At 49.2% G+C, this 11,031-nt stretch overlaps 1 protein-coding gene across 30 annotated transcripts in view; it reads left to right on the top strand.

Annotated features, from left to right (window-relative positions):
• The window catches only part of LOC107273268 (mucin-17), a 225,126-nt gene that overhangs the window by 116,297 nt on the left and 97,798 nt on the right, over nt 1–11,031 (top strand). The window lies entirely within an intron of this gene.

Raw genomic sequence — 11,031 nt, forward strand, 5'->3', positions numbered from 1 at the left:
AACTTCCCTTATTCTCAGCCATGGCTCAAACCCCCAGCATACGCATACTCTTGCTCGTTCATTCCCTCGGCCACCCTTCTAACCCTCCTACGGTCGCACGATGGTCACTTGCGAATCTTACCCCATAAAGGACCTCGACTCTTCTTCAAGCTCCGACGCCTTGGCTGCCGAGGCCTTTCCTCGAGTGGACGTTCCCGACGGATTTACCGAGGGAGAGAATTCTCTCAGAGAGAGAGAGAGAGAGAGAGAGAGAGAGAGAGAGAGAGAGAGAGGGGGGGGGGAGTGACGTCAAGGCGCGAGTGAGTTACGAGCAGCGGCAATTAAGCCTTGACAACATCCAGCTAATACGGACGCGCTCGTAAACACACTCGAGCGCGCGACTCTCCCATCTCTCTGCGACGCCTCCGACGCTGGGCGTCGTCTCCCGACCTCGAGAGCATTAAAACGCAGTAAAGTTGCAGCGCAGCTAGGTAGTAGGTGTCTCGCGCGGCTTAACGTCACGTCCTCTTACTCGTTAACTAATGACTGCTGGATTAGTCCGTCGACCGTTAGTGAAAATAGTCCTTAGTTTCAGGAGAAGAGTAATCTGAAATGGTTATTAGAAAACTACCTTAGACTGCCATAGCTCTACCGTACGGAGCCATGGGATCCCACCTGAAATATATACAAGGAGCAATATAGGATGACGCAAACAAGGTTATCAAGGTAGAAGGACGAGGTGCAAAGTTGAGAAGCGAGAAGGCGTACGCAGCAGGAGAGATATTCAAGGATGATCCTGATCCTGAACCCGTGTGGGAGTTGGCAATCAGTCAGGCCTCCTCTCGACACGGGGTGACCCGTCTGGGGGCCGTTCCATCACTTCCTGTGATATATGCAGAAGGTCGCGACCGGCGGCAATCGTGGCGCATACGTCCCCAACTTTGTACCCAGCTATGAATATATGAATCGAACCAGAGTTATCCTGGAGAGAAGGGGTGGGTCTTTTTCCAGGGGTCTACCGGGATGAGAAAGAAGGGTGGACGATGAGGAAGATGAAAAGTAGATGCTCGTACGTTAACGTCGCGAGATCGTCCTCCGGGTTGGTCTGTCGGTATCCCATGACGTTAATATCTATATGTACTTACTATATCTGTATATATGGAGAGAGACCCAGTCTGGTCCAGTATAAATAAAAAGTATTATAATATCCTGCATCTTATTCTTGTCCATTGATATCTATGGGAATTGTGCTCTGACTACCGGACCAGGATCGTGTACTGGGAACAGGGTAGTTGCAGCTCCGACGGTCCCAGGACCCAAAGCCCAGGGCTTAACGAGTTCCGCGTCCTGGCGAACCCTACAGATACATGATATTACAGGCTGGTAATCGAGTTAATTGCAGCCCCGGAAGGCTTACAACTTGAGACACGAGCTGCACCTGATACCAACAAATTGCCTGGTTCTTACCTCACGTTCCCTTACATTACCTTAGGTAGCGTCGCGACGCCATTGGCTTTGGCTACCGCAGTGACCACAACCTGGGAGTGGGTTCCAGAAGGCGTAACCCAGGGCTAGTCCACCTTTCTCATTGCTGGTAGGGATTTTAACCATCGGCAGACCTACTGGACCTTGGTACTATAATCGTAGGTGCAGCTCGCGCCCTGGTGTACTACGTGTAATTTGACGAAGGACATAGCCCTGAAGGACGACGCGAAATAGGATAATGCTTTAGGACCTTCCTGCCATCGAGGGACGAGGACGTAACACAGAAAAGACATTAGCCAAGCTCTGACGCTGGTAACAACGTAGGGGCAGCCAAGAGGACGTTGCTGGGTGGGTGGGTGGCTGGTTGACTTGGTTAGGTAGCTGGGGTGGATGTGCGAGAAACGTTGCATCCTGGGAACAAATCCTGTTCTGAGCTCATCCAGCCGGTGGCTCAGGTTAGGAAGCAGCTAAGCGCGTCTATTTATTGTCATGGGAAATAATGGGGATGATATTCATAACAATGGAAACAGCATCCAGACATGGCGTCTCGGTTGCAATGGATTTTCTTGAGTAAATACATTTCTTCTCCTCGGCATCCTTCTCATCCGGCGAGATCGTGCCTTGATTCTGATAAAGTATTTCTTAATTGTCTAACCGCGAGACGGTGATGGGGTATCGAGTTATTAACGTTGTCGGTTTCTGAGGTTCAATTAAAAACCAATTTTCTGGGGTCCGGTTAAATGGACCGCTTTATACGGACACCATATTACACCTGGGCCCAAATGACTTTCTAACCCTTTCATCAATTTCTCATAGTTACGACACTGACTGGTGACGTTGACTGTCACTTTGCAACCTTCTCTTTTCTACTCTTTCCCTTATCGCAGATCTCTGCAAGTATACGCGAAGTCCATCGATAACAGGGAATACCGAGTGGAACCCGTATTAGCAAAGAGCGGAAAGAGCAGCATCCATCTCGTGAAAGGTCCGGGTCAAATAGATAACGAGGGGCATTAAATCCGGCTTTTCGACCGGGCAGCGGCATTAAAATAATAGTAATTCGGGACGAGGCTTATCGAGTGGCTGACTGGCTGGCCGACTGCTCGGGCTAGAAAAGCAGAAGCAGAGTTATCGTTGTAGTCGAAATCTCGCAATCAGCAAGAGTGGTCCAATCCTCATCGCAGCCCCTCTTCGTCCTCCATTCTCCCTCTGGCACTCTGACCGCGGAATCAAAGTTTCGCGTATTAAATGCTAATGAGAGCTTTTCGCATAATGGCACGTGTGCCCCCTGACGAATGCTCGAATTAGGGGTGCGAAAGGGTTCCCTCGCCCTTTTGGATTGCTTTGAACGCCAGCAGTGACTGCCACAGTAACCACCCTAAGGTCCAGGATGTTCCACGATTTCCCAGGATATTCCAAGGATACGCGGTTCAAGATTCAATTGAATATTTTTTTTCTCTCCTAAACCGCCCCTCGCCACGTCAGGGGTTGCTGAAATTCTTTCGGCATCCACTGTCGTCCCCGTAGGTCGAGTCCCGTAAGGGCGAAGACCAAGGGTAAAAAATAAGGAAGCAGCCCCAGACGTGGTACAAGTTGAAATTCTTCAAGCTGCTACCCCGTCGCCTTAATCCTGAGCTTAAAAAAGCTTAGCCCCTTGGAATAGCTCGTCAGTGGCCTTGAGCGCAAGAAGCGAAGTACCGAGCGAGCTGGTTTATTAGCGCTTGGATTTAAATTCTTTTCATTGTGGGACACGCGGCCTCCCACACCGTTTACATAAGCGAGTTCCCCGGATTGCCTTTTTGATATGTAGATCAGTACGGGGGTTGGGGTCGCGGGCTTTACGCCGTTTACGCCGTTCGTCCCCTGCAGGCTGCTTCTCGAGAGTAGCAGCAGGAATTCGCTAGCTTCACGTATATATATATGTATATATATATGTATATACACAGCACCAGGTACTTTTTCACTTTCCACTCCCACCTCAGCCACACTTCTTTCCATCCCCATCCGAGGATCCTTCAGGTTCTACCTCTATGGCTCTCAACAACCGCCGTGGATATAACCTCGTTACGATTCACTCAAATTGACACTTCGTTATTTCCGTGAGTGAAATTGCGTTAGTGTTAATCGTTCGGTGCGCAGTGACGTAGGGGTTGCCAGCAGAGGGAGTGAAATAAGGGTGGAAAGGAACAACGCGAGCGAGTGAAAGGAGGATATGCACGTTAACGACGCCTTACCGTTGTTACCGCAATCCTCTGCGTGAGGAGTTATGGTCCAGAGGGATGCTGGAGTATAAACAAATTACACGCGAATGGCTTCTTGCCGGTGATTAGCAGTGAACCTCGTTAGCAAACTTTCAGAACGAATGCCGGACGCCGAACGGAGCACGAATAGAACCGCCGAACCGCAATGTCTTGGCCGCGCAAGTAGGTTTTTTTGGCATTAACGTCATTTCTCTTCCTTTCCCTCATTTTCTTCTTTCACCCCTTTCTTCGACTACTTTCACCCAGACACTGATTTTCATTTTTCAACCCTTTTCCTTGGTCCGATTCTTCTCCCCCCCAACTCTCGGTAGCCAACCTAGACTATTTCTCCTAGAGCCCAATTCCCTGCAGCCTCTGATCTTGCTCCTCCACGGTCCATATCCTTGGGCAACCGTCGTACTTCTTCCGGTGGTAAAATCAGACACGAAGATCCTTGAAAAGGTCTATCCCGATAACAAGATAAATGATCAGACTGTACTCGCGGTGCCTTCGCGGGTTCCGGAAGTCATTCCCGTGGGATCCGGTCCCTCGGTTCACGGGATCAGGTTGGAGTCGAAGGAGTCACTGGTGGATGGAATGAATGGATGGACGGGAGTGTTGAGAATGAACTTGCTGATAGGGAGAAGAGGGTTGCCGGAAGTCTTCTTCTTGTTGCTCCGTCGGAAACAGAAGGGCCGCCATTGGCTCGTTTCGTTTCGTATAGAAACGTTCATTTACTTCTATTATCCGAAGTAAACAGATTCAGCCCTGGTACTTGGCTCCACTTCATAGAACGAGCGGGTCCTTTTCCTCTTTCTTCCCTGTTCTCTCTCTCTCTCTCTCTCTCTCTCTCTCTCTCTCTCTCTCTCGGCTAGTCTCCATTTCACTCTGTCGTACCAACCTCCTCGTCCCACCTCCACCCCTGCATCTTTGACCGTGTCGCAATTACACAGAGAACTATCCATTACGCTTTGAAATCGGTTCTACTGATTGCAGGAGCTTTTCGTTTCGGTAAGAAATCGAGAGCGAGAGAGCTTCCGAATGGGGATGCGAATATGGATGCAGGAGATGAGAAATAAATAAATTTCTTCTTAGGATAGGAGGAAAGGACTCATTTCTTCTTACGATTATTATACCGGGTCTATGTTGCTGCTCGTGAAATGAAGTGACGGAAAGTAGATTCTCAGACAGCCAGGAAACCATTACGTCGCGCCTGACGTCGATTTTATTATTTATCAATCACGATTGAATTACTTTTGTTATATACTGTACTTTTGCGCTCTTCCATCTCATTGACGCGTTATGGATTAATTCAGCCTATTCGATCGTCCTGTTTATCCGTAGACGAAGCACTTGACGATTATGTGATTTATATGAAAGAGAGGGGGGTCGTGTCTTTCACCCCTCTCGGAGAGTACGTAAAAGATCCAAAAATTCTTGGGGTAGCTTTAAAACTGACGGTCCCACTGGTTTCGTGGGTTGTCGTCGGACTAACGAGTGATTTCGAAATATAATGCTAGAGAAGGGTTGCAGAGGGTCGGTGGTTTGGTCAGGGGTGAAAAGGAGGTGGTGGGACTCAGGGGTAGGTAATCACGCGAGAGACAATTACGCAAAGTCCCTGAGAGAGTCCGGCCGTGGCTCAGTACTGTTCGGTACCGAATACGCTTCCGCACAATGTCCTGTCGAGCGAAAGGATTAAGAGAGACCAGAGAGAGAGAACAAGAGAAAGAGAATAAAGAGAGCGACAGAAGACACATAGAGAATCCTTTGAACTTTCAATAGGGTGTCCAAGTTTTTCTTATAAATTTCAACAGATTTCGCATCCCAGACACGTAAGGTCCTAACTCCGTTTTCCCGTACACACTGACGTCCCGGGACTCGTCCAACCCTCTACGAAGCTTTTTTTACTCCCTTAAGTAAACTTACCCCTTCGTTCTAGGGGGCTGCCGAGCTTGATTTCTCGTGAGCTTTTCGAGTAAGAGACAGATGGATATACAGAAACAGTAAAAAGAGAAAAAGATAAGGGTAGTGAACGTCCCGGAGGAAGGGGTTGAAAAAGGAACCCTTCGAGCAGAGTGGTCGTTGGGGTAGGTACACCTCGTAGAAAGTGGGTGGAACAGGTATATAGGTAGGTACCAGGTAACCACCCACCCTGTGCAGCCGTTGGCGCTCACGTAAAATGCATCCCCATTACAGCCGGCGAATAAGAGTCTAGGAGTTTTGCGTCGTTTCGCCAGGACGCCGACGCCGACGCCCGGCGTCGTCGTCAAAGCCGATTGCACTATGGGCAAACTGCAGCGATGCTGCAAGTGCACGGTAAAGCCGGGCATACACGGTCGGGGGCCAGGCTAGAGAACGGCAGCCGGTAGGGGAGGCTATTAGGGGTCGAAGGGGTGAATGGGGTGGGTTGGAAGTGGAAGGGCGGTGGGTTACGTCAAAGACGCAAAATTTCATCCGAAGCCATGCGATGGTACAGCGGATGAGTGGAGTCTGTCCGAGTGCGGAGTTTCGGGCCAAGGGGATTCCCGTATATTAAAGTACTTTTCCAGCCCTTCGCTTCGTACTCTGCACCCCTGAGCCCACCCCTACCTGAAATATCCCAAAACCAGCTACACTCAGTAACCACGCATCCTACCTCTCTCCAGCGACTATTTCACTCCCGAGAAACCACCGTTTTGAGCCTTTGCGCACTTTCCGCCTCTGATATGGAGAAATTTCCTGGCATACGTGATGCGTGTGTGATATACCTACGTCATATATAGATATAGTGGCTACAGTCGAAGAAGAGACAAGAGGGCAGCCTGGCTTCTACTTGTGGAAACCATCGACTCAAAACGGGAAACGCTTATCCGCGTACCCGTTCGCCCATTGGTCCATACATCCCTCCCCCCTTCGTTCTCTCCCGGTTCGCCCTTCTTCTTCTCGGCGCCATTAGTCATTAGCGATTCTAAAAGCAGCTGCTAATATCACGGGCAGCCACACCGGCTTTCACCATACTTCAACTTTGTGCGAGACTCATTCATCAAAGTTGGGACTGAACCAATCTCCTAGCTGGGCTACTACCCTTATGCCCTATCAGGGATACCAGTCCCTCGGTCTTACGTGGGAGGTGGTAGATGCTATGAGTACCTACTGGCCGTTCAGTAGGTATACGTACGTAGGTATACGTAATATGATTCTTTATGTTGATTAGACTAATAATCTTCCGTAGGGGATGATTTTTGTCCAGGGGTTGGTCGGGGAGTCAGAATGACGAAAGCTCGTGTCCCGTGTGCTTTATTGCGAAGGAAGTTTATGATTTGGCAAGAAAATACGGGAACCAGGATCATCCCCCGTCGATTGTCCTTAACTGGAAATGTCTAGCTACCCTGCGAACGTAATCCTTTAAGGGATGTTAAGGTTTATCGGTGACGACGTGACCACGGGGTTGATCTAGGTGACTTGCGTCCGGGCTTCCCCAGGAGAGACGAGTCTAGTCCAAGGACGGGAACTAAGGGAGGCGCGAAAAGCTGTCAACCCTGTCAGCCGTCCAATGGACCAAACTACCCCCATTAGCCCGGGCAAAGAAATAATAAAAATGCCATTAGTGTCCCGTGCCCCGCGTTCCAGTCTTGGAGGTATCCGCTCGGTCGGATCAACCCCTAGATTTCAGGGAGTATCGCATCCCCTAGGAGAGTCTTTGTCACGGACGCGCACACTTGACGAGGCTAATCTTGTCCCGCTCATTCTTGTCATCCCTGTCAACTCTTCTCCGTCCCTCTTTTCTTTATCATTTTCCTTCATCCCTTATTCCCAGTCGTTGGACCCACCCGCTCCTTCGACCACCCCCGCCCCCCCCGATAGCCACGCGCGGAACACGCGTTTGTTCGAATCGAACCCGTTTAAAACCGGTCCGGGACCTGGAACGAGGATAATTGCCCTTGGCCATTCTAACCCCGGAACTATTTTCCTTTCGCTCGTATCCTTCAGGGAAGGGAGAAGGACCAGGGGTGGTTTGCACCCTTGGCCTCGAGAACGAGAGCATATAAATCGTAGGAAGGATCGTCTTCGAAATAAGATCGAGGCGAGGATAAGAGAGTCTCCTTGGGGTTTGAGGAAGGAAGAGTAGCGAGGGTTGAAGAGAGAGAGCGAGAGGGATGAAAAAAAGGGATGGAAGAGCAGAGGAAAAAAAAAGAAGGCAAATTCCCGAATAAACACATCCGCGCCTCTTTATGGTGGCACTTTGCTGATCCGAGGAGAAGCTCGAGTGGCTGGAGTAGCTCGAATGGCGGCACCCTAACCTCTTCTACCCCTGGCGTCCCGGCACCACCTCATCCACTCCCTGTGTACCGGGCGCATTATTAACTCAACCACCGGAAAATGTCAACGGAGCTTCCTTATCTGGCGCGACTGCTTTTCTTTATTTTAGCACTGCCACCCCCACCACCCTCGGAATCCCACCACCGTGTCTCACTCCCAACGCCATGACCTTTATCTTTATCGTCTCTTCCTACCCTTCCTTTCGCAATGGATCTTGACTCTTATACCGGGAACCCCTTTTCACTTTGGAATTTTCGAGAAACTCACTATGCAAAGAACTATCTTGACTTTTGAAATAGAATTGGACTGAATTTTCTCGAGGGCATTCTTCGTCTCTCTCCTTCTCATTCGTCGATGCCCGAGGCATCCAGTCGAATTTTCAAATGCCTTAATTTTTCCCTCCCTTTCTCATGGACTCTCCATCGTATACCCACGTTCGCCCGTCTCTGTCGGCTTCCGGGTTTCCTCGATTTCTCAAGCGGAGAAGCAGCGAGCGCGAGTCCTTTCGGCAAAGGAGTTATCGTCCTGGCGGAAACTAGAGGAGAGCAGGAGAAGGAGAAGGAGGGTCGCGCGAAGTAAAGGCGGCATTGCGGAAGGGCTGAAACTGTAGAAGGGGGCGGAAGGGCCCCCCAGCAGAGCGGGGCTGAAGTCTGAAAGATAAGGTGGTCCTGCCTCCTAGATTATGGAATGGCACTTTAATTACACTAATGGGAGAACCAAATGTTAATTACAATTCGAAGTCTAAAAGAGAGACGATTCGCATGGGGACGGGGATGGGAGACGAGGAGGAGGGAGGAATGATATAGAAATAGAGAAGGTAGAGAGAAATTCAGAGAGAAAGCCCGGTAAGCCTGTTCCCTCACTTTCTCCCGATTCTCTTTCTCGTTGGCGCTCGGATGAGATTTGCTTGGGAGGGTTCGTTTCGGGATTAGTATTATTTAATTAAAAATACCCTCCCCAATGAGTCGATGAAGCGAACCAGGGGTAATCTGGTCTTCTCCCTCTTTTTGTTTCTTTTTTTCTCCCTCGTCCGCTCTTCAAAGACAGGACCAGACTACAAATTTTTTTTTTTGAAAAAAAATTTTCAAACTATTTTCACAATCATCCCTTATACCCGTTCCAACCCCTATCCTCCGCTATCGAGGATGCTCTTATGTGTAACGTGTGAGCTGTATCTACCAGCTCACTTACGAGATATAACGACGTAACAACTTCCGCATCCGCGGTGTATAAATAAGCCATAACTGTTTTATGGAACCCCTAGCTAGTGACGGGTCGACGCGATTGCGATGCCGGGGGTTGTCCCGTGCATAGGAGAAGGGAGGACGGAGGGAGGTCTGGGACGGGGTTGGAGATGGAGAAGAGAAAGAAGCGCCGGTAGGAAAAGACCATAGATCGCACCGTTGAACGGTGCTTTACGCGACAGATAATTCTTCGGGGCGTTTTTATTGTTTCTAGGGTGGAAACGCCGGGGAATAGCTCGGTAAGTGGTCTGACATGTGATTTCTGGGGCGGGACTGCCCCCATAAATATGTCAGGTAGTCCTAACGGCAATTTTACCCATGACGAGTAGTACAGTGGCCAATAAGTCAGACTGTGTGTATACATAGTCAAAGTAAAAGTAGATTCAGAGATTGGAAAAGAGAAGGAGATTAAAGAGAGGGATTGGAACAGGGGGAGAAGGAGGAATGGACAATTGGTAAAAAAGAAACAATAGTGTAACAAATTTGAATCTTCCCGCCGCGACGGTAATGTCTGTCGCTGAGAATTGGAGAATCGACTATCGATGACGTCACGGACCGACGGGCTGGGCCTGCGGGAACAGAGGGGAGTTTCAATTTAAACTTGGCTGAACGTGTCAGGATTTCAATGTACAAAATGCGTATGCTAAACTTTTCTCACCCTCGGTAATACTGTCGAAGGGTGGTTGTGGAGGCGTCGGGGCGTCGCTCGGCGTCCCTCTACGTCTTCGACACCGACGCTGGACCAGGTCCGCGAACAAACTCCCGACAAAAATCAGCAAGTCAGATGCTGCCAGGTTTCCTGGTCCGTGTAGAGCCGGTGCGGACATGCTTCGAAGCTGACTAGACGAGATGCATAGAGGATGCTGGAGCAAGGAAGCATCCTCTCTGATCTCTGAGACTGACAATGAGAGTATATGAGGGTAGTGTATACATTGATGATGGAGGAGAGAAGAGAACGATATAGCTCAAAGGAGAATAGGATGCAGAGAGGGTAAGAGAGAAAGATAAAATATAAGATAAAAGACAAAGATAAAACAGAGAGAGGGAGAGAGAGAGAGAGAGAGAGAGAGAGAGAGAGAGAGAGAGAGAGAGAGAGGCTGTCCCGTGGCAAAGAAATAGGAATAAATGAAAAAGGCCCGCGCCCGACAGCCGAGACCTGGCCGAGAACTTTCCATGGAGTTGGATTACAGCGTGGCTTCTGGTGGATTTGAGAAAGCGAATATGGGAGACGCCATATTCAGTTCTACCAACAGAGGCTACGGGGAAGCGTGATTGATTTTGCATACGACACGGATTGGACAGCTTTGAGAAATTGGACTGCCTTTCTGGCTGGTTTGACCCAACCTTACCTCCAGACCTCACACTGAGGTCGTACTTGCCCTTACTCTACCTCCATTTTCTCACAGAGTCCTGGGCGAGTATGGGTCGAGACAGAATATCCATATAGGTATATCGATATAGATATCCTTCTGGTAGAGTCAAAATGAAAAAGGGCATCTCGTATCTTCCAGCCAAAAAATCCACCCCTGGGAGAGGCGCATTTCCATCCCCTGCATCGAACGATTTGTGCGGTTCCTCGTATATGGATGTATTTATGAGTTCTGTCTGTTTGAATATATTCGGACGACTTTAGACTTCGATTTAGTCAAGTGGAAGTTGCGAAAGAGTGGCGCTGGTGGTGCACGAAAAAAAGGGGGTATTCGGCGTAAAGTGGTAAATGGTGGTTGAAATGGTTAGAACGAACGAATTTTTCCACTTTTTTTTTTTTTTTTTTTTTAAAAAAA

Source organism: Cephus cinctus, unplaced genomic scaffold (assembly GCF_000341935.2).
Source record: "Cephus cinctus unplaced genomic scaffold, Ccin1 Ccin1_scaffold1553, whole genome shotgun sequence".
Classification (NCBI taxonomy): Eukaryota; Metazoa; Arthropoda; class Insecta; order Hymenoptera; family Cephidae; genus Cephus; species Cephus cinctus.